Raw genomic sequence first — 27,716 nt, forward strand, 5'->3', positions numbered from 1 at the left:
CAGTTTCTTTGACGTATCTTCCTCCAGCAAATACAAGGAAGGACTATGTCTTTTTAAGTATAGCAGAATTCCTTGCAAGCCATCACTGCTTCCATATTAAGTGCTTCCTCTATAACCATTTTACTGTATTTAATTAAGGTATTCTCTCAGTAAGGCCCTATAAAATCCAGAGGCAGACAGAGAAGACACACACAGGTATCCATTACTGTGTTTGTTGATGTGGGACCAGAACCTTTGAACGTTTCTGAAATGGAGAAAAAGGAAGCCAGTGATGTTTCAAGACCTGCTGGATTTCCCAAAGTTGAGACTCCTGTGCATGTGGTCAGGGCCACTGAAGCTACAACCTTGGGAACCTCGGGGATTCCTTTCATATTCTTTACCCACATTCTCACGCCCTCTGCTCAGTTAGAAAGTTTAAAGAAGAGATGATGATGCTGGAGGTGCTTGGGCATTTATAAAATTCTTGATATTCAAACTTATATAACCACAATGGGAGGAAACCTAAAAATCATGGGCTGCTTCCTGAGCTGAGGATAGCAGAGGACAGGACGGGGTGGGGGAGGACCCAGAGCCTGCATCCATGTCCCGGGTCCCAGCCCTCTGCTCTCTCTGCGCTCACCCAGGGCCTCTTTCGTCAAGCCTGACATCCTAAGTGAGGCATTTGCTAACACAGCCTCAGAAAAGCTCTAGATGACTGATGTGGTTTCTGATTAAGATTGCTATGCATGTGTGGAAAGAAGAAAGAGACAGAGGGAGACACAGAGAGAGAGACCACCAACCTGAGAAGAACCCCGTGCCCAGCAGAGAGGCAGGCTCGGGGACAGACAAAGCAGTTAATTGTGAGCAGTTCCACTAAGGGGCCTGGGAAACTCGAGCACAGAGGGGTGGCTGTGACCCATTTGGCACAGGCGCTGCTGGCCTTGCATATTTCAACATCCTCCGTGGTCAAACACCTGGGTTACCTCATGAGTGCAGCCCTGTTCTTAGAGATTTATGATGTTTACCAAATCTGGCAGCTGGCTAATTTGTAGGAAAGGTGATGCTTTGGGAACCCATTCTGCGACCCAATGCACCCCTGGAGGGCTTTAGTCCCCCAGCTTATTGTTCTTGCTGAATTGCCAGCTGGTTTCTACAGCGAAGAAAGTGCTTTCCAGTCTCTTTTGGGCTCCCTTGATCCTTTGGTCTCTGCCATTGGTCATTTTTTGAAATAAAAAAAAAATGACCTCCTGTTTAAAAAGACATGAGGCCCCTCTTCTTAATGTGAGGTGACCTTGGCCTGTCTTTATACGTTTTGTTCCATTGTGCCACCTGACATACGCAGTTATGGAAAAGGCTTCACTTTGCATTTCTCAGGAACATGATTTGCTTGTCCTCCCAAAGGATTTTCTGATGGTATTTGTGTTCCTGTGTGACAGAGGAGGCCGTCAAGACGGAAATTCCAGGGGTAGCGATGGAAGCAGCGGAATGAAAGCACCTGGCTCCCAGGGTGCCCAGCGAGTGACTGGGGAGGCCGAGATGGGAGCTCAGGCTGTCTGACTCCAGCATCTTGACAACTGTCATTTCTACCAAGTCTCCGGGGATGGGATGTTGCTGGTCAGAGAGCTGCACTTTAAGAACAGGGTACCTGAGACTTGAAGAGAGAATCTCAGAATCAGGTACCTTTAGAGTAAGAAGGATCTTGAGCAATGTCCCTACTGAGAGGTTTACTGGCTGCCTTCCGTAGAGACTTGGGGTTCTAAAGGGGGGATGCAGCAGTCAAGGGGAGGCCCCCGTTTTGGTACAAAATATAATCAGAGCAGCGTGTTTTTATCTGTTTTATAGATTAGAGTCTTACACATACCTTTGTTTGATGAGGTTTTTGCTACTTAAAACAAAAGTGGATCTGCCAGTCTAGTCCAGCATTTTCTTTTCAATGTGCAAATGCAGAAGCAAAGGCAGAGACTTACTTAAGATCCCAGAAGCGCCAGCACTAGGTCTTTCGGGTACAGCACGCTCCCTCTCACACTCTACAATTCAGCTGCACGTTGGTGCTGGGCTCTGGTCTCTCTGCTCCAAACCCGCCCTTCTACACTCTCCCTGTGCTGCTGGGGTTGGGGCCTGGAGAACACGTTACTGTTTTCCAGTTGGCTCCAGGTTAAGCTGTCAATAAGAGGTACTAGAGGGAGCTTCAGAGTAACTCAGAGGTTTAAGTGTCTGGGGTTTTGTTTGTTTGTGGGCTGGTTGGATTTTTTTGTCTGAGTCCAACTAGATTTCTTCTTTCCAAATTTCAGGACTCTACTTCACAAACAACACATTAGAGAGCTGGCGAAGTTGTGATTTAAACCTAGTTTGTGATTCCGTAATGCTCACAGTTAAATGTTGTGTTTGATTTTCAGCACTATCAGCCCAGAGGCTATAAGAGATAGAGGGCTGCCACATAACTTCTCCTCTGTGATTTGTGACAAGAACTTAGACCTGAGCTTGTCACTTCTTTCTCTAATCACTCAGAAGAACCCAGCCCACACCACAGCCCTCACAGTTGTCATGGCTGCCATAGTGGTCAAGGACATCAGCCATCTGGGCTCTGAAGGTCCTTGAGGAGGCACTTTATCACAATCAGCCACAGGTGTTCATTGGATTAATTACGATGCCACTGCATTGCATCATTATTAGTCTCCTATTTATCATGGTGAGCCCCTCACCATGTTCAGACACAAGGACACAGCCAAATCAATCCCTAAATGCCATTGATGGGCCCCTGATTGCTGATCTTATACCTGCTGTCAATTTCTCTGTCAATCAGGACCAGACATGAGATAAACCACATCATTTATTTTAACAGAGAGAGTGCACATAAAAATTAACTATATGTAAAGTTATTAACTAGGGGACTAAAAATAAAACATTAAGGAATCATGAAGCATCCCAAAGCAACACATAGAAGGATGGGTCTGGACCTAAGAGAACATAAAAATAGGTGTAATATATATTGCACATTCATTTATATACTTTTCTTTGACTTCTAAGCCTATCAAATCTGCTGAGACCGAGTCTGCATTCTTATAGCACTTTTTAATTACTTCTCCCATGCCAGCTTTGCATTGTGCTATTAATATCTCTATACATGTGTGCTTTCCTCAGTGGTGACTCATCTCTGCTATATGCCCTGAAACATGAAACAAAGTAGGTCAATACATATAGAAGAGAATAATGAGTCATAATACTGCTGAGCCTGAGTTACTCAGTAGAGACCCTATTCTGGAGAGAGGGCCTGTCTTGGGATTCTATCTTCAGGGTATTGTATGGTTTTTGGAAAATTTTGGCCCTGTTGCATAGCCTAATGCTCTCCTTCTATGACTCCAAATCAGATACTTTCTTCAGCCATTCTAATGTGATTTCTCAGCAACTAATAAGAGAGACTGAATAATAAATGGACATCTATGCTGGTCCAGCAAGACTGTGCATGATGAACATCCAATGTGGAGAACAGGTTATGTTCCAAGAGGATGTAAGTTCTTGTTGGGTTCTTAGGTGGATTAAATGAAGCTTCCCAACAAGACTGATAGGATATCTATAGACCACTGATTTCAAATCTGTTTAGAGAGAGGGACAAGATTTGTACTTGCCTTATGAATTTTCAGAAAACTACCCATATGTGAATTGAAATGAAAAATCTTAGAATTTATTTCATCCTTTGACAGTTATGAAAGGGTTGGCTGAGTGCAGAACCTGACAAGGGAAAAAGTGAGTTTAGGTCAATTTTTTGTTGTTGTTGTTGTTGTTGTTGTTGTTGTTGCAAACAAAATCCCACCTGACTAGTATAAGCAGTGAGAGACTGAATAAGGGAAAGAGATAGGTCCCACAATTATTGAGAGAGATGAACAAATAGATTCTAGTTTGGACGTCTGACAATGACTTTTAAAGACACACTGCAGAGCTGAGCTACTATAGGAGTTGCTGTCTTTGCCACAATCAAATAACTTAGATTCAGGAAGCTGCTAGCACAGTGCTCACCCCATTTCTGCTGCAAACTGGAAGGATGGAAATCAGGATTCCTGGCTAAACCGCAAGACAAATAACAAGGCTACAGCCTCCAGAACCAAGTTGTCCTACTACAATCCTCACCCATTAACCAGGTGCCACACCCTTTACATTTGCCGATGGCATTCCCTAAGTTTCTTATGAGGCACCTGATCGGTAATTCCCTAAACCACCTGCAAAACATCTCTAAGATGGACTGGGAAATAATTATCTATCTATCTATCTATCTATCTATCTATCTATCTATCTATCTATCTATCTATCTATCTTTTGGCCACCCCACGATATATGGAGTTCCCAGGCCACGGATCAGATCTGAGCTGCAGTCTTGACCTAAGCCAGATCCTTAAGCCACTGTGCCAGTCCAGGGATCGAACCTGCCCTCCCGAGATGCTACTGATCTTATTGTGCCACAACCAGAACTCTTACTTTTCCTTTAAAAAAAAATGTTCTGTTTTGTTACTCTTTCTGCTTTTTGCTTTTCACTTTCTGCTTCTTGGAAGAGGTTAGAGATGGGTGTTGAATCAGCCAATACATGATACAGACTTGGAGAAAGACAAGTCAGATGACTCAGAGAAGTCTGTCTGGAGACCCGTGTGGGGAGTAAGGGCAGTCAGGAGGATTCTTGGCTTCCAGAGGCTGGGTGAGGGGTAGGCAACCCACAGGAGGAGAGAGTGTTACTAAAATACCCGGGGTAAAACACCTAGAAGCATTTTGTAAAAACTTTATAGGATAAATAACATGGACCATAGTATAAAATTATGTCAGCATTTTTACCATGTTCAATCTTTGAATTTTCATCTGATGCAATAATCTCAACAGGTAAAAAAGTAAGGGAATTGGTTTGAATATCAACTAATTCCTTCCCTCCATAATTTATGTTTTACACATTTGTTTTATAGTAAATTAGAGTATGGTTCTATTTAAAATTCAGTTTTTTTAATTTTTGTTAAAAATAATAGACTTTTCTAGCTCTCTTTCCACCTTACTTTTTTTGGTCAGCTCTTGGACTACATACTAAAAATCTTCCCTGTTCATTAAATATGAGGGAGGGATGGGAGAGTAGTTTAAAATAATAAACAGCAACATTCTTTCAAAAGGTAGGTATTTAAAGTGAATTTGAAAGCTGAGATAAAGAAGGCAGCTCAGAAACTGTAGCGATTGTGGCTAAACATATGCAAAGACAGGAAATAGACAGAACAAGCTGCCCAGACAGGATGTCAAGCCAGGCAAAGCATCTTCAGCATCTTCCATCTCCGCCTTTAGTAGGCATCCCTTGTCTGTGCCCTGCCTCATTTATCAAGCTCTCTTTGATTGGAAGTAAAGCAAGTAAACTGTCCTAAGAAATGTACACCGCAGAGACTCGAAGAGAAATGGGTGGGTCCATTTGGTTGCCTCATTGCCCCACCCCCTAATTTATATTCATTTTTCACTGGAGTATGATTACAACTGTAAAATTTTAAAACTGGCTTTGAGAACTACTGGTACCAAAAATAGACAATAATTAATGTGCCATCCTTCAGAAAACATCACAACTCCCCCATGTTGGTATTGTCTTGTAGTTTTTATAGATTTCTCAGAGCTTTAGAAGTGCACACATATTTTATCTATTTTTTTAAAGAGCGATTATGACTTTATTTATTTATTTTATTTTTTTGTCTTTTTCTAGGGCCACACCTGCAGCATATGTAGGTTCCAGGGTAGGGGTATAATCGTAGCTGTAGCCCCAGGCCTAATGCCAGAGCCAGGGAAATGCCAGATTTAAGCCACATCTGTGACCTACACCACAGCTCAGTGCAATGCCAGATCCTTAACCCACTGAGCAAGGCCAGGGATCAAACCCACAACCTCATGGTTCCTGGTTGGATTCATTAACCATGAGCCACGACGGGAACTCCATGAGTTTTTTTTTTTTTTTTTTTTTTTAATTACGCAATGAATGTATTACATTTACAGTTGTACAATGATCATCACAATCCAATTTTATAGGATTTCCATCCCACAACCCCAGCACATCCCCCACCCCCCAAACTGTCTCCTCTGGAGACCATAAGTTTTTCAAAGTCTGTGAGTCAGCATCTGTTCTGCAAAGAAATTCATTCTGTCCTTTTTTCAGATTCCACATGTCAGTGAAAGCATTTGATGTTGGTGTCTCATTGTCTGACTGACTTCACTTAGCATGATAATTTCTAGGTCCATCCATGTTGCTAAAAATGCCTTTATTTCGTTCCTTTTAATGGCTGAGTAATATTCCATTGTGTATATGTACCACTTATTGACCCACTCCTCTGTCAATGGACACTTAGGTTGTTTCCATGTCTTGGCTATTGCAAATAGTGCTGCAATGAACACTGGAGTACATGTGTCTTTGCAAGTCATGGTTTTCTCTGGGTAGATGCCCAGGAGTGGGATTGCTGGATCAAACATAGTTCTATTTTTAGTTTTCTGAGGAATCTCCATACAGTTTTCCACAGTGGTTGCACCAATTTACAATCCCACCAACAGTGTACTAGGGTTCCTTTTTCTCCACACCCTCTCTAGCTCTTATTGTTTGTAGACTTTTTGATGAGTTTATTTTTTATTATAGTTGAGTTATAGTGTTTGGTCCATTTCTGCTGTACAGCAAAGTTACCCAGTTTTATAAATATATATATATATAAATATATATAACATATATATTTATAAATATATAAAATATATTCTTTTTCTCACATTATCCTCCATCATGCTCCATCACAAGTGATTAGATATAGTTCCCTGTGCTATATGGCAGGATCTCACTGCTTATCCACCTCCAATGCAATAGTTTGCATCTACTAACCCAAAAGTCCCAGTCCATCCCACTCCCTTCCTATCCCCTGTGGCAATCACAAGATTGTTCTCCATGTCCAAGAGTTTGTTTCTTTTCTGTAGATAGGTCCTTTCTCAAATTAGATTTTTTTTTCTCAATTTTTTATTTTTTTCCAGTATAGCTGGTTTACAGTATTCCAATTTCTCTTTTTCTCACATTATCATGCTCCATCATAAGTGTCTAGATATAGTTTCCAGGGCAATACATCAGGGTCTCATTACTTATCCATTCCAAAGGCAATAGTTTGCATCTATTAACCCCAAATTCCCAGTCCATCCTACTCCCTCCCCCTCCCCTTTGGCAACCACAAGTCTGTTCTTCAAGTCCATGATTTTCTTTTCTGTGGAAAGGTTCATTTGTGCCATATATTGGGTTCCAGATATAAGTGATATGGTATTTGTAGTTCTCCTTCTGACTTACTTCACTTAATATGAGAGTCTCTACTTTCATCCATGTTGCTGCGAATGGCATTATTTTGTTCTTTTTTAGGGCTGAGTAGTATTCCATTGTGTATATATTCCCCATCTTCTTAATCCTTTCATCTGTGGATGGATATTTAGGTTGTTTCTGTATCTTGGCTATTGGGAAGAGTGCTGCAGTGAACATACGGGGGCTTGTATCTTTTCCAATGGAAGAGTTGTCCGGATATATGTCCGGGAGTGGGATTGCTGGATCATATGGTAGTTCTATATTTAGTTTTCTGAGGTACCTCCATACTGTTTTCCATAGTGGTTTTAACAATTTAGATTCCCAGCAACAGTGCAGGAGGGTTCCCTTTTCTCCACACCCTCTCTAGCATTTGTGCTTTGTAGACGTACTAATAATAGCTATTCTGACTGGTGTGAAATGGTACCTCATTGTAGTTTTGATTTGTATTTCTCTAATAACGTTGAACATTTTTTCATGGGTCTGTTGGACATCTGTACGTCTTCTTCAGAGAAATGTCTATTCATGGCTTCTGCTCATTTTTCAATTGGATTTTTTCTTTCTTTCTTTGCTGTTGGGTTATATGGATTGTTCATATATTTTGGAGATTAAGCCCTTGTTGGTTGCATCATTTGCAACTATTTTCACCCATTCTGTAGGTTGTTCTTTTATGGTTTACTGCTGTGCAAAAGCTTGTCAGTTGATTAGGTCCCACTGGTTTATTTTTGCTTTTATTTCTGTTGCTTTGGAGACTGACCTAAGAAAACATTTGTATGGTTGATGTAAGAATATGTTTTGCCTACGTTTTCTTCTAGGAATTTTATGGTGTCTTGTCTTATGTTTATGTTTTTAAGCCGTTTCAGGTTTGTTTTTGTGCATAGTGTGAGGGTGTGTTCTAGTTTCATTGATTTACATGCAGCCATGGAGTTTACCCAGCACCACTGCTGAAGAGACTGCCTTTTCCCCATTTTATATTCTCGCCTCCTTTGTCAAAGTTTAATTGACCGTAGGTGTCTGGGTTTATTTCTGGGTTGTGTATTCTGTTCCATTGGTCTGTACGTTTGTTTTTGTACCAGTACCACACTGTCTTTATGACTATAGCTTTGTAATATTGTCTGAGGTTTGAGAGAGTTATGCTTCCTGCTTGGTTTTTGTTCCTCAGGATTGCTTTGGCAATTCTGGGTCTTTTATGGTTCCATATAAATGTTTGGGTTGTTTGTTGTAGTTCTGTGAAAAAAAAATGTCATGGGTAATTTGATAGAGATTGCACTGAATCTGTAGATTGCTTTGGGTATTATGGCCATTTTAATGACATGAATAAGTCAGCTCTCTGTCCAGTTAGAAGCATTCTTTAAAATATTTAAGTGGCCTTCCTTCCCATTCATACATTTATGTAATGTTTTACTCTAACAGATATGTATCGAGTGATTTCTAGGTACCAGGTTTGGGGAATCCAGGTACCCTTCCTGTTCTGCCCTAAAAAGAACTTATATTGTCAGGAATGAAATAGCTCTCAGATGCTATACCTCAGTGGATCCAGCAGAATAAATTATCAGTGAGAACTTTCATGGAAGCTGAGACCAACCATAGGGAAGTGTCAATATCCACATTTAAATCTTAAATTCAAGGCAACTGTCATGTAAGCCATTGATATCTAGTGAATTTGAGTTGCTCCTCTAAGCAGTGACTGCTTGTGGCATTTGTGGAAAATTAGTGACATTGATCATGATGGTGGTGTACATTAATCCAGTTCTTCTCATGTGAGGAATCTGAAGCCTTGAAGAGTGAAGTGCCTGCCCAGGATTGCATGTTAGAAAGTGGCGAAGCCAGAACTAAAGGGCCAGATACCTCTTTCTCAATGCTGTGATTTTTCCCATCTTATTTAGCTCTGCTACTTGAATGACAGCTTCTTATTAGGGCATTGTAACACAAATATGATCTTCCTAAAACACAGGGTGGATTTTATTTTTGAGGATAAATTCAGATATCTGAACATCTCAGGAGTTGTCATATTTAGTGATGCAAAGTAAGGACAAGTAGATACGAGCAAGGAGGTAAATAAATTCAGAGTACATTTCCAAATCTGCTGGAAGATGAAAACTCAGCTATTTTTGTTATCCTTGGTCCAGATTTTTCTGTTTCTATAAAAGAAATTTGTGAGTTAAGCTGTATAACCATTGGTTTTGGCGTTTTTTCAAAGGGTTTCTTTCATTCTGCAGAAGACCTCATTTATTCCTAGCTCTCCCTGCTCCCAGGGGGGTGGAAACTAAGCCAGGGCATCTGATTTATATAATTAGCCTTTCGTGAGTATGGATGGCCTCTCACTCCAGCATGAAGTGAGGTGAATTTGAGGAAAAACACTCTTCCTTTATCCTCCTCCTCACCCTCCCTCCCCACTCGGGTTCTCATTTGTAACCCGATTTACCAGGGAAAGCAAGGATTCTACAATCCAATGTGATCTCACCCTGTCAAAGCTTTCAGCCAGAAAGACTTAGAGGCCATCAATTTCATAATAATGGGTGTATAATGACGGTCCCTTTGGTATTGCTCTCACCCAAATCCCCATTTAGAGACGGCGACTGGAAGGACAAAGGCTCGTGTTTCAGGAAGGGCAGGTTTAGGGTAGATCAGCCATGGCAATCAGCATTGGCTCACATGTCCAGGACCTAATGAGAATCTGGCAGAGGCCCAAAAGGAGCTGAATCCACTTTGCCTCTGCATTCTAGTCTGCCTTTCACTGCTTTTCATGAGAATCTGTGGGGGTGTGGAGGAAGAGGTAAGGGAGCCGTGCAGGGAGGGGTGGGCACAAGAGTATTTGCTGCAGGTTAGTGTCTGTCTTGCTTAGAACACTGACAATAGAACCTCTGATTGTTTCTTCTCTGAGAGAGTCTTCCACAGTCTAGTCTCATTTTGTGAGATGCTCAAGGGCCTTGCTCTTGCTGTGTGGTTAAGTATGTACACTTGATAGTCACGAGGTTTCCCCTTGATTCGAGCTCACGTGAATTTGCCAGGTTTACTATCTGTCTCATCTTTATTTTCTCCGTCATGCATCTTCTTAGCTCAAAACCTGACAGTGCTAGAAAATGTAGATGGTCAGAAAAGTGTCACTTACAGATGGAAAAACTAGGAAAGGTGCAAAATGGTTATTTAGGACTAATGCCAAATTTTCTGGCAAAGTAGTTTTAGATTTCTATTTGAAATTTGCCAGAATATGTCAGTAACTAGGGGGAATGTGTTTCTTGCAAATACCTTTCCTATCAAGCTGTCAGGGCGCAGGTGATGATCCACTGGTAGACCAGGAATGGATCTCAGCAGAAACATCTTCTTGCCTGAACATACAGACGCGTATAGTGTTGCCTTGGATTCACATAAAATGAGAAATTTTTACTTTGGGTGCTAATCCCAGAGATAGATGGAAAAAAAAACAAAACCAGGTTTCAGACAGATGAGTAATAGATTATTAAACGTTTACATCTTGGGAGGGAGGAGGACATATGGTGGATGCTGCAGAATTATTGAATTCTCACCAATAATTTAAGTTTGAGATTGATCTGAATTTAACATTCACACTTAACATTCTTAGACTAAGAGTACATACTCGTTGTTTTCTGGCCTCTGCGTGGTTACCAAGTTGCTTGACCGTGAGGCCACTGGCCAGTCACTTTCTTAGGTTGCAGTTTCATCTTGGGGACATTGAGTTGCTTGGCCAAGATTATTGAAATAAAGATTGATTCTGTGGAGCCCAGAGACTACATCTGCTACACTTGCTTTCCCACCTATAAAAGCATTTCCTCTGGATGAGTGTATATTTTATGTTTTTAGTTCCCAACGCTCTGAGCAGGTGTCCCAGCTGCTACATTGCCCAGCTCCCAAATGGTGCCATCAAGTTGTTTCAAGAAAGAACAATCCCAGAGGCCCAGGCCTTTAGCTGCACTCTTGTCTTAAGAAGATGTGACACCAGTAATAGGCATCTGCGTTTGAAACAGTTGGCCCCTTCTAGATAATTCGATTTGGGAAATGTGCTGTGGTGCTTTTCAGCCCCTGGGCTTTTATTTTCATGAACTCACAACGTGTACTCCACGCCAGCCTCCTACTCTCTCCATTTCTCTCCTGGCACTCCTCTTCTTTTGCCCTCTCTGTTTCTTAGCTTGCTTTTCAGCCAGTTGGGCTTTCTTCTTCATCTCCTGCTTATTGATGAATGAGTTTCATTCATCTTTCTCTCTTTCCTTTTTTTTTGGGGGGGGGGGGAGATACACAAGGGGGTAATCTATGAATAGCTATAGACTTTGCCTGCTCCCATTTTTCCACTTGACTGTCCAGTTCCATGGAGACAGAAAACGGAGAGAAGCAGCAGGGTGGGAGGCACTGGGGTCAGAGGTCAAGAGTGGCCACCTTTTGAATTAAAGCTTCTGATTTCCACTGGGGATAACATATTGTCACCCAGAGTAACTGTGCAAGTACTTGACTGTCAGAAGGCTCAAAGCAAAGGGAGAGAGGAGAGAAAAAGGAGGGAAGATCAGGGGGAAGGGGAGGAATGCAAACTCCGGGATCAGTTAATGCTATTTGCAGTGTTTTTTAAGATTGTGTTTGGTGACTGCATGCAAGAGCCATTATGCTTTGTACCACTCAGTGTATCTTCTCAAGGGGTGGACCTGAATATACTGTGCAGCCTGTATGCAGAATACTGCCTCCCTACCTTGTAGACAACTTTATTTAAAACTATTTAATGAGGTGGCACACTATTGTGCAACATCAAAGCTTCAGGGAAAGGTTATGCTACATGTTAAATTTATTTTATTTTATAGAGACTTGCCAGAGCAGCACTCAACAGGCCATTTGTTGGCCTTATTGGGCATTTATATACGCACTTAAGTTTATCTGCTTTATTGTCTTTGTGATTAGCTCTTGGCTAAACTGCCAGAAATTCTGTAAAAGTATTTAGTGATGTTCGTTCTTCACTCATATGTGCAATTTTAACACCCTCAGATATAATTGTGATGGGGAATGGATTCACAACAAGATCAAACTGTAATTTTCCCACTGGACTTTTAAAGGCTTGGTCTCCATCTGTTCTTTATGTCCACAGCACTAACCTCAGCAGTGTTCAGTAATTGTGTGTGGAAAGAATGAAAGTTAGACAAAGGGGGTTTAAGAATTTTTAGTCATCTTAGGTACTTTTTACATGCTAGGATATGACTTGGTTTATATCAAATAATCTTAATACAAATTGATAGTCATCCTAAGAGAAGTTTTCATGTGATTAGGCTTCAGTTTTGTCTGGGGTAAGATTTTTCATTCTAATAATACATTAATAATCAAATGGACTCCTCAAAATACAACCATTCAACCTAAGTCTACAATAAGATAGACGGGTGTTCCATAAAACAGTCAGCTTAAAATCGGCAATTCATCAGAATTACTTGGGAAACTTAAACATTCTTCTTCCTGGGCTTCATAGCTGGTGATTCTGATGTGTCACTTGTTTTGTAAACTACTGTCATAGCTCAAGGAAAATAAAGAAAGAATAAGTCTTGCAAATAAACTCCTCAAGTCTGAAGCACTTAGTACGTTTCAGAGGCATATACAACAAAATTCCATTATAACAATAGCAAAATAAATAAATAAATAAATAAATAGCAGAGAGAGAGGGTTATAAAACAAAGCTATTTCCATGTCTGATGCAGCTGGCCCATAGAAACAGTGCCTTATTGATATGATTACAATAAATACTATACAATGAATAAACATGAACATCAGTGCTTCTCTTTGAGGCCATATAAGTAATAGCTATTGTTTTGTGAAGAAAACTAAATTGCATACAGTTTACATGGAGAGAGTGGAGACCAGAGCAGAACTGATATACTTTTTGAGTTATTTTGAGATATTTATGCAACTATGTCCTACCATTAAATAGCACATGTTCTATATTCCAGCCACCTACCAAGAAAATAAAATGAGGTAATTCAAATAGAAATGGCTTAATATTATAAAAGCACTAAGTAAGTATAAGCTGGAGTCTACTATTGCATTCTTCTTAACAAAATTTCAGTTCAATGACAGCGATGTCAATATTGAATACCTTGTGAAATTGTTAATCTGGAAAACATAACTCAGAAGGGATTTGAGGGAGAGGGTGCTGGTGGCCCAGTAAAACTTCCTGTGATATTTGGCCTTGGTTGGTGATATATTCAACTTTGCATTCATTTTTGATTTCCATTCTTTGCTTTATCTAGTCGATTCTGAAGATGTTTTTTTCACCAAATTTCACTTGATGGCTAGAACTATTTATTTTCATTTTAAAAGCAGTCAGACTCTTCCTTTGACCACTAGTAAGATACTGTGTTGCAATATCAACAACATTCAAGCCAGTTTGGTAAGTGAGAAGCAGCACACATGGGATGTTGCCTCTGTTTTGTTTCTTACTAGCTATGTCAACTTCTGCTCTGAGGATTAGGTTTCACCTCTGGAGCATGGGGATCATACAGACTGCCCCGCTTGCTTCACAAAATTGTTGAGATCAAGTTTAGGAAGTCTGCGCAATACTCCTTCTAAATCATTAACTACTGAATAAATGTAGGGACCTTTTGGGCTTTACTTTCTTTCCTCATTAATTATCATTCTACACAGAAATAATTTTTATAATATTTATTTCTAAAAAGGATGCCCTTAAGATGAATTATTCAAAAACCCAAGACATAACAAAAATAATTAATTACTAGAACTTTTAGGAAGTACATATTAATGTTGTGCTTCTTATCCTGGATTTTCGACAATCAAGAGTAAAGGTTACCTCTACTTTGTTAGGTTGTGATCCTCAGATGCTAAGATGTATTTTTAAATCATGCTATTAACTGAAAAACCATATTGAGTTCAAAGAACAAGAAAATGGAAGAGAAACTCTGGACCTTTCTATTTATTACCTATATATCTGAATTGAGCAGTATGCTCACTCCTCCTCTCTCTTTTTCAACGTCCTGTCCAGTCTTTCTGTGAGCCGGTTCACCTCCAGCACTGTGACACCCTCACTGCTGTCTCTCTCCTGGTGGATTTGCAGCCATGTGCAGTGAAGTCCCCCTCCCCCCGGCATTGTTCTGTATACCACCCATGGGTTCCTCGCCATGGCTTAGGGCTCCCGCCTTCCTGCTTTCTTTCCCATGTCAGTCTTAACTGCAGGAGTGCTTTACTGTCCTATGTCAGTTCTATTTCCCCAACTGCCTTAGTTCATTTCTCTGCTTGACATATTTGGCAAATCTTCAGGATACGTTTAGGAAACTCGAGCCATATAAGGATGCTGATTGCAGAAGCCACGTTTTTAGCACATACAGTACAATACCTTTTATATTTTTTCTCTCACTGGACCATCAGCCTGCCCCCTTTGCAATTATCCCAAATACTCTTGAAGAGCCTATTTGCACAACAAATGGTGAACAAGAGAGAATTCAGCTTAAGGTACACGTGGAATAACTCCATTATAAAAGAGTTAATCCCATGGGAGTTCCCATCGTGGAGCAGTGAAAACGAATCCCACTAGGAACCATGAGGTTGCGGGTTCCATCCCTGGCCTTGCTCAGTGGGTGAAGGATCTGGCGTTGCCGTGAGCTGTGGTGTAGGTCACAGATGCGGCTCGGACCTCGCGTTGCTGTGGCTGTGGTGTAGGCCGGCGGCTACAGCTCCGATTGGACCCCTAGCCTGGGAACCTCCATGTGCCACGGGTGTGGCCCTTAAAAGCCAAAAAAATAACAAAATAAAAATAAAAATAAATAAATAAAAGAGTTAATCCCTAACAACACAGCGGGAATGGATTAGACGAACTTTGTACTATATTCGAATAGGATTTTGGAAATGGAACCTTCAGCTAGGCAAGGTCGTGCTCAGGAATTGGAGTTACGTTCCCTTGGGGTTGAACTGATGAACTCAGGAAAAAGTGAAAGCCTTGTGCAGGTAATCTGAGACACAGAGAAGAGCTGCCTCCATGTCCTTCCGCAGCCCTTCTCCCAACACCCACAGTCCTCCCTCACTAGTCAGGAGACCAGCCGCGAGTAGGCCTGCTGGGCCCTGGTGCCTCTTTGTCTCTGCCATTGGAGCATCTAACGCTGATGCCTGCTCATCCCTTCCAGCGCCTACCAGGCTTTACTGTCTCTGAAACACCTTCCCTAACTCACCCCTGACTCTCAAGAAAAAGCGAGATCCTTGCTCCTCCCTGATTCCATGATGCTCCTGCATCCTCTCTATCGTTGTTGGCTTATTGGCCAGTCTCCTCTACACCCCAAGGTGAGCTCCTTGAGGGCGGGTACCAAGCTATGTTTCACTCTCTGTCTCTGGTCTCTAGAACCATGGCTGACACCTACAAAACACATGATAAATATTAATGAGAATTAATGCATGAAGAAATAAGGGAAAGAAGTCAAATGCGGTAAAAGATATAAAAGTGTTTAAATAGTGAATTTTAATGTAATGCTAATGCTCTATCATCTATCCATCCATCTATCTATCTATCTATCTATCTATCTATCTATCTATCTATCTAATCTATCAAGAGAGAAACAGGATTCACATTTTAAAGAGAGAAGTGTCATTGCTACCTCATAGGGGACAGTCCCCTCACCTGAGGCCTTTGGTTCCCACATTGCTTCCACTACAAGATTTAAGGTCAAAGGGCATGGGCTCTCCGTGAAAGGATTTTAAGCGTAGCCCCAGTGAAGGGGACCTTGGAGAATTTGGCCCTTATGGTAGAATGCGGGGCTTCTCTGGCCTTCTAAGCAAAGAGCACTGTTAACTTGGCAGCCCCTGTGATTCTAGGGTCAGGACAGGATTTCTGGTACAAGGGTCAGAGGTTTAGTTCCTTAGGACTGATCCTCAGGCAGAGAAGTTCAAAATAGAAGGGTAGTGTTTCTTGACACCTGTCCTTTTCACAAGGGCAGAAACAAGAAGGAGGAGTCGGGGCAGGTTCCCTGTCCAAGGTCTAAGGTTGTACATTGGATGGGAGCATGGTTTTTGGTAATATTGACACCGTCTGCCTCCTCCTTGGAGATGACTACCCACTGTACTTGGTGGTCTTGTCAGGAGGCTGTTGTGTCCCTCAGAGGCCTCTCCGAGGTACAGACCAGGATGCACTTTGCACTGACGGGTATGGCACTTCCTAGTTCAGGCTCTAGCTCTTTTCCTTATGACTTGATCTTTTTAAAACGCAGCATTCCTGTTTGTAAAATGGGTTAGTAGTGATGGCTAGTGGGATCATATGAGGATTAAATGAGATAAGAGAGTGCAAAGCATTTAGTAGTGTGCCCGGAACCTCCCCCCGCAAAAAAAAAAAAAGAAAGAAAAAGAAAGAAAAGAAAAACAGCAATAACAGCGAATATCAGTCAGTTGGTGTGAACTGGGTAGAAGCAGTCCATTTTTGGCACCAGGATGCCCAAATAACATGACCTCAGGGGCTACCAAAGTTGGATATAGGGCTGGATACATTGTCAATGAACAGTATTCTGGCTGTGAATGCCCCCTGGTAAGTAGCATGGGCCCACAGAGGAGGCATGTGGGAAAGCTCAGTGCAGTTTTTTATTGAATCCCGAGGGCAGTGAACATTCTCTTTGCTCTCAGTACTTAGTAAGACACTCTCTAGAGTTCCCCGATTATTTCCATTAGTCACAGGCTCACCAAGTCTCACCTGGAAATGATTCCACGAAGAATCTGGAAAAGAGCAAAGGCTCTCATTTCGCCAGCGACTCGGGGTTATTAACCAGGACTGAAGCTGTGCCATTCCTCTAAATCCCTGGATATGTTACACATCTTGCTTCGTTTCTTTGCTCGCAAGCTAAGTTCTGGATAAGAAACCAAAACAGAGTTAGCTCTTTTGAAATTCCTGGCAGTGAACCCTAACCCCTGCAGAGAGGTGGTGCCCATGAGCAAAGTGGGTTGAAAGAGTTGGACGCTTCCTGCTATTTTGGGCAGGAAGGCAGGAAATAGTCCTGATTTACAATAATTATGGGCAGCAGGGCCAGGAATAAAGCAGGGCTTCTATGAAAACAATCTGTTCTCAATACGGTATGCGGAGCCACCAAGAACGTGAACAGAATTTTGACTAGGTGTCACCGGGTCTCAGGGGCCAGCCACCCAGTGGCCACGTATTCATTAACATGAATTAGAGTAAGAGGTTGATAGCTCCTTAATTACCAACATTTTTATGTTAAAAGCTACAGAAAGACTTGAAATTTTGAAAAACATTAACGTTAAAGAATCTACCGAATTAAATGCCTAGGATACTTTCCTTTGTCCAGTGTCTTCTCAGAGAGTCAGAAAGGTTTTGGACAGTTCAGATCAATATCTGGCTAAGTGAGGAAAAAGAAAATCTAAAGCATATTTACTCAGCTAATGAATACAGAGTTGGGGATTAGTTCAAAGTTTAATCAAAATTTGGATTAATACAAATCTCAGGATTTTAGAAAACTCAAGATGAGAAACAATAATGTTTTTGTATCGAAGAATCCTTACTGTACTCTGCAAGTTGCCCATGGGAACTTTAAACATCATGAAGTTGCTCCTTAATTTTTTTTTAATAATGATTTTTACTTTTTCCATTATAGCTGGCTTACAGTGTTCAGTCAATTTTCTACTGTACAGCAAGGTGACCCAATTACACATACACATATACATTCTTTTTTCTCACATTATCATGCTCCATCGTAAGTGACTAGACATAGTTCCCAGTGCTTCACAGCAGGATCTCATAGGTATTTCCTGTCGAGAGTCTATAGCATAGCTGTTTCTAACTGTTCTTTGCTGCCTGCTTCTTCTGGCAGGTGGACAATGGGAAATAGATACAGAGCAAGCTTGTCACAGGATCAGGTGCTGCTGGCAGGAAATATCAGCATTTCCCCACCCAGCCCACAGGAGGAAAGCATGGATCCCTTCGGATCCTCCTGATCTGACTTATCTGGCTCTTTGGGATCTGTCCTTTTCGCCCCTTCAATTTCCCTCTCCAATCTTTCCTGTTCTGCTCCGAAAACCAGGAGGCTGACCTTTGTAGGAAACGTTAACAGATTCCTCTGCCACTGACTTTGGTCAGTGGAGGCGCCATCAAGAGGTCAAAGAGGAGGGAAGGAACGCGTCTAGGCTGTTTTCTGGATCCTCTTGCGCTGTCCTCTCCCTCAGTTCAAGCTTCCTTGAGGTCCGGACAATTATGTGTTCCACTCTCCACCTCGGACCCAAAGATGGTGGAACCGCCTCGTGGCTCACCTCAGGAGGTTTCAACACCTCCCTTTGGCTTCCCTTAACTCTTCTCCTGCCACTTAAAATAACGTACTCATGACAGGCTCCTTGATGAATCCCCGACAGCATGCCATCCGCTGCCTGCTCACACTCCTCTCTGCACCACTAAGGGAAACCTCCAGTCCACCTCTGACGAGATTACCTACTGTCTCAGTATCTTCTGCGGCTTTTCTTCCTGCACGTGGGTAAAGTTCCATGCCCCTTCATAGCACAAAATCACACTGAAACCAAACTGAACCATGATCACTCAACCAGCCGCTCCAGAGGAAAGTGGTGGCAGAGAGTCTTCGGAAAAAATGATCATGTGCTATTTTATAACATGCTTTTTAAAATATATATGTATTATTCAACATTATCTATATAGTTATATCTTATGGAGGCTTCTTTGGGCAAAGTACACCTCTTTCTTTTTTTATTTTATTTATTGTTTTTTTTTAGGGCTGCACCCATAGCATATGGAAGTTCCCAGGCAAGGGGTCGAATCAGAGCTACAGCTACCAGCCTACACCACAGCCACAGCAACGCAGGATCTGGGCCACATCTGTGACCTACACTACAGCTCATGGCAATGCCAGATACCCGACCCACGGAGTGAGGCCAGGGATCGAACCCGCATCCTCTTGGATACTAGGTGGATTCGTTTCTGCTAAGCCATGAGGGAAACTCCCATTTCTTTCAATTCTATACATTTCCCCATGATGTCAACCTCTTTGTCACACACAATAAAAAGTACATTTATGAATTAAAATTAACTCTATTTTGGGATACTTTTTGAATTGTTTGTGCAGTCAAGTAAGCATGAGACAGCTTCATATCCACACTGTACCAAGCTTCCCATACTCTAATAAGCACAACCAAACCAGTACTTCTGAGGCCACTGGATCTGCCTTGATTTTCAAGGTCTGATGGAGACCAGGAATGTTAGGACCAGCTCAGATACCTGGAAAAATAATCGTGTCTCTGTATCTCACTAGTGTGCAATTATGGGCTAAGTGGTGCGGTGCCTGGGATGGCTAAGCCAGAAACTGTACAAAGCGTCCTCTGTTTCAACACGCTTCACTTAGGCCGTGTGAAATTAGAGACCTGGTGCCTACCTTTCACCACTGCAGAAATACTCACACAGATGGCCACAATATAAATGGGGTGAGATGGCTAATGGTTGTTGTTTTAAATGGGTGGTGTGTATAAGAGGGCGTTCGTTGAAAAGACAAGTGATGCCAAAGTGATCGCCTGGCATCAGGCAGTTTGATAGAGGTGTGAGCTCCCAAACCAAACTGTCCCTACTCTTCCACATGCCTCCTTTAACTCACACCTTCCTTCGTCAACTTTGCTATTTAAACACTAGCGTTGTAATATCTCTATTTGAATTTTTGCTCCTTTTGGAATTTTCCCAGAATTACGGTATTTTAATCTTCTACATCTCAAAAGTTTTCTTGATTGCGAATGGACGTATTTTTTTATGATCATCATTATAAAAGATGATAATGGTAATATGGCTTATAGTGTATCAGGTGACTTTATATATATTTATCTCCCTTACTACAATTCTATCTGAAATAGAACGGATTATTTTTGTATGTATATCTGAAGATATGGAGATTCTGCAAGACTTCATGCTTTGATTTTTCAGTAAGTAAATGAGAACTCTGAGACCAGTAGAAACAAGGTTTTCTGATTAGCAGCTACTGCCTCTCCATTGCATCATGCGGCCTAGACATTTGAATCATGTCTGCTCATCACTTTAGGTACAAGTGATCCTCAAAGAGAAAAGAAAAGACAGAGAAGCTCAGGCAGCTTATTAGCGCCCTAGTCAGTTTCAAGTTCCTCCATCAGCTGTTCCACAGCTTTCTGGAGGGCAAAGCTGCATCCGGTGTGGCTCCTTGCACTGCTAGAGTGGGAAAAAAAATCAGTACAGAGAAGTGCTGGCCAATATAAATAGTATGGGAACCAAAATGCAATCTTAATTTTTCTTGTAACCACATTAAAAAGTAAAAACAGTAAGTTAAGAAATTAATTTTAATAATACATTTTATTTAATCCATTATATACAAAATATTATCATTTCATGATGTAATCAATATAAAATTGAATGAGATACATGATATTCATTTTTTATCTTGTCTTTGAAATTCAGCGTGTATTTTATACTTGCAGCCCATCACAATTCAGACCAGTCACATTTCAAGCAGTTGCCTGGGATGGGTGGTTATTTTATTGAACAGTGAGGCTCTCAAGTAATGAGAAAGGCACCCCTGCCAGGTGGCAGGTGAGATATACCACTGGCACATACCCCTGTCCTTGACATTGCACCAGGACTAGGTGGTGTCTGTTGTGAGAATATCAGAAGTATAGTCAGGGTATTTATGCAAAAGTCCAACCAATAAAGGAAGACAATTTTGAACAATGTCTACTAGACTTTAAGCTCCATGAGGGCCAGGACTGAGCTTGTCTATTTTTAATGACTGGCATAGTGCCCAACTCTTGAATAAATGAATTATCGATGGAATGATCTGGCATGTATTACACATTTATTACACATCTCAATTCAGACTACCTGCATTTCACATGCTCAGTAGCCACATGTGACTCGTGGCTATTGTGCTAGACAGGATAGGTATTGTTGGCATTACAAGGATATATATATGGGATAATATAGATTCTTGGGATATAAGACTGACTCCATCACCAACATGAATCACTAGATGTATGACCCAAGGCAAGTTAATTTATTCCTGTTTTTTGTCACCCAACATCTCTGAAAGCCTGAGTTCCAATTTAAAATCATGAATTTCCTTAGAATAGAGGAAACAGTAGCTAAGGTATGTGACATTCACAACTAATCCTACACCTACTCGACCAAAACCACTACTATTACTTTCATTAGCAATCCAGATAATCTGGCTAATGGAAATGGAATACATTTTTATTTGCCTCCTCACCTTCCCCAAGATGTACAAATATGCAATACTACAAAGGCATGTAACTAGAAGCACTAAGAGGAGAAGTTAAAAACACAGTAGTAGATAATGGGCTTTTCAGGAACAGCTTGGCCTGTTTTCTGGTAGCTTGGGGCAGATGGCAGAGAAACTTACTAACAGGCCAAACTCTCTTGGTGGGGCAAGAGATGTCCTGGTGGGGAGCAAGTGATCCTAATTTGGCTTCTGACTAGATACTTGACTGCCAAGCAAAGCAGCCGAATCTAAATTTAAAAAAAAAAAAAAAAAAAAGGAACATCAGTGTTCATGACTGGGGCTGTTGCACATCATGCAACATAATGCAAAATTTTTCCCTGCAGAGGGGTGGCAGTCACAGGGGGGGTGAGTGGTAAAATCTACACCCAGTATACCCTGCTGAGGGGCTTGTATTCAGCTGAAGGGAGAGAAGAATTGTTAAATTTTGTACCAGGACACTTTATGGGCCACTAGCAGCCCACGTTAGGACTTAAGTAGCCATGTTCAACACTGAAAGCCATGGCTAGGAGGAAGAACTCCTTTGGCTAAGCTATAAAAACAAAAGTAACAGGAGTTCCCATTGTGGCTCGGGGGAAACGAACCTAACTAATATCCCTGAGGATGCAGGTTCAATCCCTAGTCTTACTCAGTAGGTTAAGGATCCAGCATTGCTGTGGCTGTGGCATAGGCTGCCTGATTTGACCCGTAGCCTGGGAACTTCCAAATGCCCCAGGTGCGGCCCTTAAAAAAAAAAGGTAACAACAATAAGAAAAAAGTCAGTTTGCGGCTAAATCGAAATCCTAAAATGTGGAAGCCCTTACATACTTCAAATTGGTCTAAATTGGAGCATTACTTCTTTCTAGGAAATAAAAGGAAACAAGAAGCAACAAAACTTTGAATACATGCGTAAGAAGATTTGAGGTATACTTACAATGCTCTGTCAACTCTTTTTCCTTGGGTGGTACGCCAGAGCCTTTCCCGAAGTATTTTAAAGCACATCCTAGACATTTCATTATTTCATCTGAAAATGCCAAAATAAAAGTTTTTTTAAAAACTTATAGCCACAATACCATTACTATATCTAGTAAAAATGGCATTTAAGATTCACTGCTCTATCCTTTCTTAACGTGATCTGTTTCCATAATCATTCGGTTGAAAACGTAAGGTCAGGACATCAGTTGCCATCTTCATGGTGCTGCACCTTGTAGAATCTCGCAGGGCTCCACTTTCCAAGATACACATTTCTATCTTCCCTTAGCACCATGAAGGACTAATTCCTGTCTTAATTACTGGCATTTGAAGCATGTTCACCCACAAACTTTATCAATTGTTGGATGAATGGCTTGTAAAAGTATTTAGGAGTGCTTGCATTTTGCGTTTTCCCCAGCAAGTAGTTATACTGCTTGGGAGGTGAAAGCATGCCTGCCCAGTATCAGCACACAACAGTTTCAATTACTTATTTCTATTCCATGAGTCAGAAAGTAGGACCTGGTTCCTCGCTATCTATTTATAGATTCTTCTTTTTCTCTCTTATCTGTTGACTTTGCTGTGAAGCAGTTTTAAGCCTAAACAAACTCCCTTGTTTAGCTCCATCACAAGACCCGGTTTATGCTAACGCGTTTATTGAATCAGCCATAGCTCTAGCAAAGGAGACTGCCCTGGGGGTTACGCCTGGAAGAGCTAGTCTGAGGCTGGTGGGCTGCAGGATGTGGTCTTGCCACTTGCATATTTTTGCCTAACATTTAGGTAAGAATCCTCATTTTTGGGAATTAGTGAAAAGGGAAAAAATTTGGCATATCAGAGTGTGGCACGTCTACTTGGTTGGGATTATGCCAACATTAAAAACAGAAGTTAAGACATAACAAAGAAGCATCAAAAAAGCTCTTATGGGAGTTCCCGTCATGGCGCAGTGGTTAACGAATCCGACTAGGAACCATGAGGTTGCGGGTTCGGTCCCTGCCCTTGCTCAGTGGGTTAATGATCTGGCATTGCCGTGAGCTGTGGTGTAGGTTGCAGACATGGCTCAGATCCCACGTTGCTGTGGCTCTGGTGTAGACCGGTGGCTACAGCTCAGATTCGACCCCTAGCCTGGGAACCTCCATATGCCGCGGGAGTAGCCCAAGAAATAGCTAAAAAGACAAAAAAAAAAAAAAACAAAAAAAACAAACAAACAAAAAAAAAACCAAAAAACAAAAAACTCTTATGGGCTTGTTATATTTTGAGAATAATGACTAGAATTGTGAGTATCATGAGATAGATGACTACGAAAAAATAAGTATGAAAGTGAGCAAAGTATTAAAGCTAACTAAAAATTAATTTTGCTGGACTAAGGATTCAGATTTTTTCTTTTTAATTATTAAAGTATTGTTTTATTCCACATTTTTATTACTTATTTTCCCCCTTTTGAAGATGATCCCACCAAAGTGCTAAAACTTACTGACTTGACCCTAAATGGAGTATTTTCCAGTGGTGGCAATAGAAAACTATAAAATTCATGTGCATTTTCTTTGGTTCTGAGCCAAAGACCTAAGGGTGCTCATGCTTTATTAGAATCCTAGTTTTATTCCTCAGACACAAAGGGACATGAGGAGTGAATGACTTTAGGTCACTAGAGGAGAATGCCAAAGGACACAGTCCCAGTAAGAGTGGGCAGTTGAAACCATGGCCAAGTTCCACCGACTTTTCAAGTGTGTCGAAAGAACTCGCAGTCATTTTCATCCACTGCCTTTGGCTGGAACTTTACAGGTTTCAACAACTCTGATGGGACGCTCCATTTAAAAAGACTGACATTTTCACAGCCCATGAAGGAGAAAGTAAAAGAAGAAACTTCCCTTCAATTTACTTCAGTTGGAGCCTTGAAGAAAGAGTCAGGGCCTGTTTATTTGCTCAGCGTGCCTAGGCAGGTTTAGGATGCTATTGGGAGTGTTAATTGGCACTTGCAACTCAGTCCAAAACTGGCGGTCAGAGTAGTCAGGGATCTGCAGGCACTGGTCTTGGACCTAGAGATGCTGAGCATGTCATCTACAGGTGTGCGCTCAGCTACATTAATGGGAACAGGAGTGATCTGCTAAAGATGAGCCCCTGAACTCCATCTTTAATTCTCAACCTTCGTATAGACTCTTGGATATTTAATAGTAATCAAGTTGCTTTTATACAACTAGACTGAGAGTTGATGCCAAATCATTTGGTAAACTGAAAATGACTTTAGTGTATTTTATGGATGGCGAAATACACCATAAAATACAGTGCTTATAAAAATCCAGAAAATTTAGAAAACATTAAAAAGTAAGTTAAAATGTCTTACATTCCACAGATGACCTTTAAAAATTTTGGTATATGATTATATGTGTGTGTGTGCGTGCATGTTTACATACTTTTTTATTAAATGGGGATTGTAGTGTATAAATGAAATCAACATTTTCTCACATAAATAATTATATATCACACATTTTCTTATGGATAATATTAATGGCTATATAGAATTCCATTTCATAGATGTATTTAATGAGTTCATGTTGGGTGTTAATAATTTTCCATTATCATACATGCTATTTTGCAGCTTAGATCAAACTTTTACAAAATCCACTTGTGTTTTTTAAATTATTTTAAAACATAAAAATAAATGTTTACAAAATAATGTGTGAAGAATAGGGACATGTGATGTGGGAGAAAATTTATTATTCCAAATATAAAAGGATTTAGTTATTCTTTTATTTCTTGAAATAGGAAGAGGATTGGAGAGAGGGGCTCAACTCCTTTGTTTTGACAAATTATTTTAAGGCAGCCCTGAGAACAAAAAGGGTTTTGAGAAAAATCAGAAGACTTTGATTGCCATCTATTAGCCACCCCATTGCACCCCCAAATTCTTGTGGTTGACTGTCAGTCAATAACTTCCCTTTTCCACATATTCAGTTCCTGTGCTGTAAGAAGAGATACTAATAAATACTGCTTGTCTACTCCCCTGGCTTATAACAAGGCTCAAATGATATCATGAATAGGGACGGACACTGAACTCTAAAGCATTATTTCCTTCTTTTTATTATTATTACTGTTATTATCATTGTCCATAAGTCCACGTGATTAGATGACCAGAGGAATTTGAAGACCTACAATTTATTTGTTTGTAGAAAATGGATTAGACTATTTCTAGATAAGGCAGGCTCATTTTGAAGCAAACCCAAAGTATCCATTATTAATCCTCTTGCCTTATGAAAGTGTTTAGGAATTCTCATTGTGGCTCAGCAGTAAAGAACCCAACTAGGATCCATGAGGATGTGGGTTTGACCCCTGGTCCTGCTCAGTGGGTTAAGGATCTGGTGTTGCTGAGAGCTGTGGTGTAGGCTTGCAGCTGCAGCTCCAATTCGACCCCTAGCTTGGGAATTTCCATATGCTGCTGGTGGGGCCCTAAAAAAAAAAAAAGTAAGTGTTTAGCCCCTTGTCTTTGTTTTCTGCTACCATGTGACAAACTACTGTAAACTTAAAACACCACCCGTTTACTAGCTCATAGTTCTGTAGGTTAGAAGTAGGGCATGGTTGGTTTCTCTGCTCAGGGTGTTGAGACTGCAGTCGGGGGTCGACTGGGCTGTGTCTCTTTCTGGAGGATCTGAGGAAGAATTTGCTTCCAAGCTCATTCAGGTTATTAGTCGTCTCCAGTTCCTTGTAGCTGTAGGACTGAAGTCCCTGTTTCCTTGCTGGCGCTCAGCGGGGGGCCACTGGCTTCCTAGAGGCCATCCGCCCTTCTTGCCATGTAACCCCCCCCCCCCATCTCAAAGCCAGCAGGAGACTGTCCCTTGTGCCAAATCCCTCTCACACTTCCCCTGTCTCCGACCACATGACCCTAATTTAGTGGCCCCACGTCAGCCCCACGCAGATAATCTCCATATGTTAAGGTCCATTGATTTGAGCCCTAATTGCATCTGTGAAATCCTTTATGGAAACACTTTGTGTGAATACTCAGAAGGTATGTGTCTGTCAGGGGCTTTTAGAATTCTGCTTGTCATACCCCCCAAAGCCAATGACTCAAAGGGCTGCTCTTTCTGAAAACAAAACAAAACCAAAAAACAGATCCTCCAGTACAAAAGTCATTAGGAAATCTGAGTTCTAGAAAGCTGGAAGATCCCATTTCATTACTGACATTCCGATTTCACAATGACAGTCATGCTAACCTCCTCTTAGCAGTCCTAAGATATCAGGTAAATCTGATATACAATGTTCAAATCCTGTTTCTGCCAAAACCTATATGAATTGGGCAAGATTCCTTTTTTTTTTTTTTTTTGTCTTTTTAGGGCTGCAATCGAAGCATATGGAGCTTCCCAGGCTAGGGGTTGAATTAGAGCTGTAGCCACTGGCCTACTCCACAGCCACAGCCACACCAGATCCAAGCTGCCTCTTCAGCCTACACCACAGCTCACTGCAACGCTGGATCCTTAACCCACTGAGTGAGGCCAGGGACTGAACCTGCATTCTCATGGATACTAGTCAGATTTGTTTCCACTGAGCCATGAAGGGAACTCCAAATTGGGCAAGATGCTTAACCTGTTTGATTTATTCAATATTTTCTTCCTATAAAATGGCAATAATACTACCTGTTTTGCAAGGTCATTGGACTATTAATAAGAATATGTATGTACAAAGCTACTGTATAGCACCTGCATTTAAATGCAAGATAAACAGTAATTTCAGATCGATTCAGTGGGAAGGAAAGCAAAAAAAGGTACAGATTTAGATTCTTTTTCCTTTTAAATTAAATCCACCATCAAGCAGAAGGGCTGACTCTGCTGTTTTTGTGCTGTTACTGAAAGTGATATCCCGTAATAATATAGTATTAATGATTTTTAGTTTTCTTGAGAAGTGATGGATCTAAATTTTCCAAATTCCAAATGAAAATTTTGTTTTCGTCAAATAAATGCTTCTTTATGTCTCTATGCAAATATTTATTCCTGATTTTTAGGTCACAACACTATATTAAATAAAATGAAAACCACATTTGGCTTTTGAAAACATTAACTAAATACACTTGATAATGTGGGTGTGATTTTTATTGGAGGCCCCTAGAATGTGGTCAGATACCCTCTAAAGTATAAACAAGCATCACAAATCAGACTCAGCATATAAGTGAACTAGAAAGTGAGGAGCAAAACTAAGAATGAAGCCAGAGAGAGCTTATGAGTTACTCCCATTTTTCTAGGAAATATTTGGCCAGG

The 27,716-nt window shown here is 41.0% G+C and overlaps 1 protein-coding gene and 1 long non-coding RNA gene across 4 annotated transcripts in view; one reads left to right on the forward strand and one right to left on the reverse strand.

Annotated features, from left to right (window-relative positions):
• LOC106506761 (uncharacterized) overlaps window positions 1-27,716 on the reverse strand; it is a 67,656-nt gene that overhangs the window by 23,189 nt on the left and 16,751 nt on the right. For both annotated transcript variants that reach the window (XR_014833708.1, XR_002340463.2), the window contains exons 2-3: window positions 22,445-22,534; window positions 16,962-17,115 (exon numbers count right to left, since the gene is read on the reverse strand). This is a non-coding gene — a long non-coding RNA (uncharacterized LOC106506761). The remainder of the gene's footprint in view (window positions 1-16,961; window positions 17,116-22,444; window positions 22,535-27,716) is intronic.
• The window catches only part of PTN (pleiotrophin), an 89,296-nt gene that overhangs the window by 23,169 nt on the left and 38,411 nt on the right, over window positions 1-27,716 (forward strand). The gene's annotated exons all lie outside the window — the stretch shown is intronic.

Source organism: Sus scrofa, chromosome 18, assembly GCF_054392235.1.
Source record: "Sus scrofa isolate SSC_HxYL_T2T_F1_AM1 chromosome 18, Sscrofa_HxYL_maternal_Yorkshire_Landrace_v2.0, whole genome shotgun sequence".
Classification (NCBI taxonomy): domain Eukaryota; kingdom Metazoa; phylum Chordata; class Mammalia; order Artiodactyla; family Suidae; genus Sus; species Sus scrofa.